This window comes from Pteropus medius, unplaced genomic scaffold (assembly GCF_902729225.1).
Source record: "Pteropus medius unplaced genomic scaffold, Ma_sr-lr_union100, whole genome shotgun sequence".
NCBI lineage: Eukaryota > Metazoa > Chordata > Mammalia > Chiroptera > Pteropodidae > Pteropus > Pteropus medius.
In genome coordinates, this window is record NW_024350399.1 from 3,420,619 (window position 1) to 3,426,618 (window position 6,000).

At 37.6% G+C, this 6,000-nt stretch overlaps 3 pseudogenes; 1 reads left to right on the plus strand and 2 right to left on the minus strand.

Annotated features, from left to right (window-relative positions):
* Positions 1-1,622: 1,622 nt before the first annotated feature.
* On the minus strand, positions 1,623-1,741 carry LOC120584322 (uncharacterized; annotated as a pseudogene).
* Positions 1,742-2,688: 947 nt separating this feature from the next.
* Positions 2,689-2,807, plus strand: LOC120584327 (uncharacterized; annotated as a pseudogene).
* A 765-nt stretch (positions 2,808-3,572) lies between these two features.
* On the minus strand, positions 3,573-4,517 carry LOC120584263 (olfactory receptor 6K6-like; annotated as a pseudogene).
* Positions 4,518-6,000: the final 1,483 nt, after the last annotated feature.

The following is a 6,000-nucleotide window of genomic DNA, read 5'->3' on the forward strand; positions in this document are numbered from 1 at the left end:
TCTTTCTTTATTTTTTTAAATGCCTATCGCACCTAGTATTCCTAGGTGGTTTCCCATCCAAGTACTAACCAAGCCTGATCCTGCTTATCTTCCAAATCAGACAAGATCGGGCACGTTCAGTGTGGCATGGCCGTAGACAGTACTGGGTTTTGATGCTAGCTCTGGGAAGCTATAGGGAGGAACATTCTTAGAAGGTGGAGGTAGGTGGGCAGACTCCATGACTCAGCTTTCTGCCTAGCAATGGTAGTTACTAAAATACAGCTGTTCCCCTTTGTATTTTGTCTCTGTCCTGTTCTCTGCTCTGGTCACTGGACTCAGCCTGCATGGAATATGCTGATCACTCACTTAGGCAGGACTGCTCAGAGATTCAAAGAGCACAAACTGCACGTAATTTCTCCTGTCCTTGCAACCTGCTGGAAGCTCTGGGCTGTGTCCACAGCACCAGTCTTTACACTACTCTTTGCTCCTCTTTATTTCCTCTACTCTTGCTCACTGGATTTACCCACTTTCAGATGCTCTGATATGCTAGGCTGGGTGATTTCTGTTGGATTATAGCTGTTCATTTTTTTTTTTTTAATTTCAAGAGGAGAGATCAAGAGAGATCCTCACCCCATCATTCTTCTTACATCATTCTGAATGGAATTATTATCTTAGTCTGGTTCCTTTGAAATCTACCTCCATCCAGATGGCAGATGCTTTCTCCTTTATTCCTTTTCCTTTTACTTCCTTAGGCTAATATGAACACTGCTTGTCATAGTTGTTGTCACCAAGTTTATCTCTTTTTTCTCTTTTCCTTTTGCTATCATAGGTGTTGATCTACCTGTCTTCTCAGCCAGATAAGCCTCTTGATAAGTTGATTCACTAGCCGACAACAAATTTTGAATAGCGATAAATAATCTACAGAATTCTATGCTGAGCCGTATGATCTTCAGAAGAATGAGAGACTCTTATTCCTGCTGTCTGTGGACACTTAGTCTGAACGGAGATGTGGGACAAACAAGAAACAACAAGAAAAACAAAAAGACAGACAGTAAGTCACATCAAAATACGGGCCCATATTGGTTCTGACATCGGTGCCAGGGATATCAGTGTGAGGAAACTTTCTTGAAGATTGCATGAATTTGGAGTAAATTGAAAAATAGGGGACACTAGTGGTAAAAATAATCATTTTTGAGCTTTAATCCCAAAGGTTAAGGATGTTCTGGTGAAAAAAATCAATGGGTAGGATTGAGAGCAATGAAAGGACAAAATAAAGATATATGTATCTAAGAGGTTGAAGCACAAATGCCAAACATTGTAAGATTTAGAGGAGACAGAATAGTTTAATGGTTGGGACAGTGGTTTATAGGGACTATTGCATCTCATGTCAAGAAAAACAGTGAATTCAATGGATAATGACATTTTTAGTAATAGCATTAATAATGAGTCATTAGACTCGAGGCCTTCAGAGGCCAAAACCATATATATCTATATCTATCTATCTATCTATCTCTATCTATCTATCTATCTATCTATCTATCTATCTATCTATCTATCTATATTTAGGCGAGGCAACCCTTGGTTGACCTCACAGAATGCAAGGACCTTGTCAGCTTACAATCTCTTATTTTTTAATTTTTTTACACCTACAGCACCTGGTCTTCCTAGGTGATCTCCCATCCAAGTACTAACCAGGCCCAACCCTGCTTAGCTTCCGAGATCAGACGAGATCGGGCTTGTTCAGGGTAGCATGGCCATAGACTTTCTGCATAATAATTAGTAACGAAATTTACTCACTGAATACCATATTTTTTGGAACTCTTCTTTGGTTTAGTAATTGATTTAGAATGAAATACATAAGGAATGTGCACAAGATTATGGTAAATAAGAGCCTGGCTCTGGGATCAGATAATATTGAGTTTCTGACCTGGATTCCTAATAATTATCTCTGTGTACTTGACTAGTTATTGAAACTCTATGTTTTATTTTTCTCATTTGGAAAAAGAAGGGTATGTATTTATTCTACAGGATTGTTGTGAAGATAAATGAGACAATACATGTAAGATTCTTACCATAAACTCAGACATTATTCAGAAATCTTAGCTCTTATAAATCTCAAAAAGTCCTAGGTCTAGAAATGATCTTGGGGATCATCTAATCTAGATATTCCCAAATCTAACCCATTATCATAATTTTCTTGAGAGCTCTTCAGAAATGCAAATACATAGGCTTTGCTTTCAGATTTTCTGAATCATGAGTTCTGATTAAATCCACTGATCTGATCAATCACATAATATTACAGACTAGGTAGGAAATGACACAACTTGGTGGCAGGAAAAGATACAAAATCTAGTTCTTCAACCCTGTAGTCCAATATTCTTTCCATGATACTATAAACACCTGAGGACTGGGAAATTCACAGAGAAAAGAACCAATAATTACTATGACTCATCAAAGATGGGTATGGTTTTATAAAAATTTTAGGGAAAAAAGTTTGTTTAATTCCATTTCCTGAACACCAGATAGACGAAACAAGAGTATGTACGTATTGGGGACATAGAATGAAGTAGAGTCTTCAGGTTAAGTTTCAGTTCTGTCAACTAACTCCATGACCTTAGCCAAGTTGTTAAACTCTGAGCTTTAGATTCAACATTTAAATAGTGGCAATACCTGACCAAATTACTTTAGGATATTTTAAATTTCAAGATGGTCTATGGCCATGATACACTGAACAAGCCCAATCCCATCTGATCTCAGAAGCTAAGCAGGGTCGGGCCTGGTTAGTACTTAGATGGGAGACCACCTAGGAAGAGCAGGTGCTACAGGCATAAAAAATAAATTGAAAAATAAGGGATTGTAAGCTGACAAGATCCTTGCAATCCGTGAGGTAAACCAAAACCTCACCTGAAAACAAACAAATGAACAAACAAACAAACAAATAAATAAATAAATTTCAAGATGATTTGTATATGTTAAAATATTTAAAATACTAAATTGCTAGAGAAATATAGTGGACTATTATTGATATTAATTTTATGTCACTCCATTTGGCCTAACATTCTAGAACTTATGGTGTATATAATCAGCCTGTAGCTGTTGAATTGAGTTTGTAGATTACATAAGCTAAAAGTGGAAATTGTTCCTCTCTAGACTCAAGAAATTGCTTATTAATATGAGATACTGAACAACAGGAAATATATTACTGGAAGGAAGATTAGGAAGAAGTTCACAGTAGCAATTTTCAAAACTATGATGTCCTTCATGTCTCCTTTATTCTGTTTTCTCGTCTCACCGGCATATGGAACCACAGAAGAGAAAGCAGGATCCCAGCTGGGAGAGTGTTAGGAAGAACCTAATCTGTGTTGTAAAGCAGGAGAATCAGGTATTCTGCTTCAGCTACCATAAACGTGGTAGAGGCATTGATGTAAACAGGCTATGCAATTGCCATCAATTACCTGGACACAGCACTTTTTTGTTCTTGTTTATAATGATAGAACACATAACTGTGGCAATAAAAAAAGAACATAATCATGAACAAGATAAGAAATAGGGAAATTCCAAAATTCCAGGAGGTTCTTCAGAGTCTCTAGGGTCTAGATCAATTTCCTAAAACCACCAGCCCTGTTCTGATAGCAGAAAAGCCTCCCAATAGCATCTTTCATATCCTTGTTTCTCAAGCTATAGATAATGGGGTTGAGGAAGGGAGCAAGGATAACAAAAGTGATAGCAATCACAGTGTCCCATAAAACTGAGCAGGTGGCTGAGAATCACAAATACATGACAGCCACTCTGCCAAAAAATAGCAAGAACACAGCAAGATGGGCAGCACAGGTGAAAAAGGCCTTGTGATGGCCCTCAGTTGAGGGCATTCCCAGAATCACCATGATGATCCAAATGTAGGACAAGGCAATGATCAAAAAAGAGGACCAAATCTCCACCACATGTATGGCATCTGCAATGACCACCAGGGAAGTATGCGCCTGCCAAGCTTAGCACAGGTGTAAAGTCACAGAAAATCTGCTGGATCTCATTGGAACCACAGAAAGTAGGGTGGCAATCCACACAATCTCAGGGAGTACAAGGAGGAAGCCACAGAGACAGGATCCAGCTGTCAACTGAATACAAAGTTTGGAAATCATGATAATTGGGTAACGAAGAGGATGACAGATAGCTATGTACCTGTCAATAGCCAGAAGTCAGAACACAGACTTCTGTGATACCAAGAGAATGGAAGAAGTATATCTGCACGAGGCAGCCAGCCAGAGAGATGGTCCTCTGATCACTGACTTGGCTGGAGAGTATCTTAGGGATGGTGGTTATGGTATACCAGATCTCCAGGAAAGAGAAGACACTGATGAAGAAATACATGGGGGTGGGCAGGCCCATGTCCAACTGGATAACAATGAATATCGTTAGGTTCCCAATTATGATAAATCCATAGATGATAAGCAAGAGAATAAAGAATAATAGGCCACCTTCACCTTCATGCACATAGAAAAGAGGAACTCAGTGACCATTGTCTGATTCCCACGGGCCATAAATCATGTGATCTGTGAGGGGAAGAAAGGAGACAAAGAACTTCTAGAATTGAGATGGTGACTCTTTACTTAAAATTGTTTCACTCCTTTCTGTACTCAGTTACTTGCTGAGTCTGTTATCCTAAACAGGTCAGTTAGAAATATCTCTCAGCTGTACCTCCATGACAGAAGTATGTGACTTCCTTAAGAGGGATGAAATATGCAGCGGAGGAGTTATATGCTTATAACTTATTCGCTTATGGATTTCTAAATGAATCTTTTTGTAAACATCTTCAACTGATGCAAAGAAAACACAAAGTGACATATAAATTAAATCTCTGGAAATATTTTCTGGAGGTTAAGTCACTTATTGCATTTCTTAGTCCTTCTCCTCACTCTCTGCTCCTCTGTTTAGCTTTCTAAAAAATATTTTTTTATTATTCAATCACAATTGGCATATAGTATTATATTAGTTTCAGGTGTACAGAGCAATGATTAGACATTTATATTACCAATATAAATTAGGAACCTATCTGACACCATTCATAATTATTGTAATATCATTGGCAATATTCCCCATGAATGTTGTGTAATTACCAACTTGTACCTCTTAATCCCTTCACTTCTTCACTCACTTCCATGACCATCACCTCTGCATCTGGCAACCTTCAAAATATACTCTGTATCTATGAGTCTGTTACTGTTTTGTTTGTTTGTTTATCCTGTTCTCTAGGTTCTACATGTATGTAAAATCATATGGCATTTGTCTTTCTCTGACTGACTTATTTCATTCAGTACAGAACCCTCTAGGTCCATCATGTTGTTGCAGATGACAAGATTTCATTCTTTTTTATGGCTGAGTAATATCGCTTTAATACATATACCTTTCTTTCCAACTATTCTTTACTCCTGTTCTTCAGAAAAGTAATTAAAAAAATATAAAGACACTGTAAGAAGCTCTTCTCTTTGCCTTTATATTATTCTCCCCATCTTTTTTATCTCTGATATTTAATCTGAGTTTGGCTAAATTATGTATGTTTATCTCTTTGCTTTTTCTGTTGGTTTCAGAGTAACATGCCTGTTTCTCATTAGATGGTAAGTACCTAGATGTCAAGAAATATTCCTCCTTTTCTTCTCTTTTTTATCTATAACTCCTTCTCCTCTCTCAGTTATTGATATTGATAGCTGCTCAAGCCAAGAGTCTCTCCAGAACCACCTTGAACCTAATTAGTGGCTGTCAAATTTTGGACAAGCATATAACTCCTCCGCTGCATATTTCATCCCTCTTAAGGAGGTCACATCCTTAAGAGACAAAGGAAGGAAATCATTCTGAACAACAATAACAAAATCACTTCTTTATAACTATAGTTATCTTGGGAAAAAAGTGTCACAAAAATCAGGTGCAATAGAAATCATACAACATCTACTTGTTGGGCAAAAAGAGTGACTAAACTTTTTCTCAAGGCTAATTAAAGTGATAGCAGTACACATTACCACTTGACTA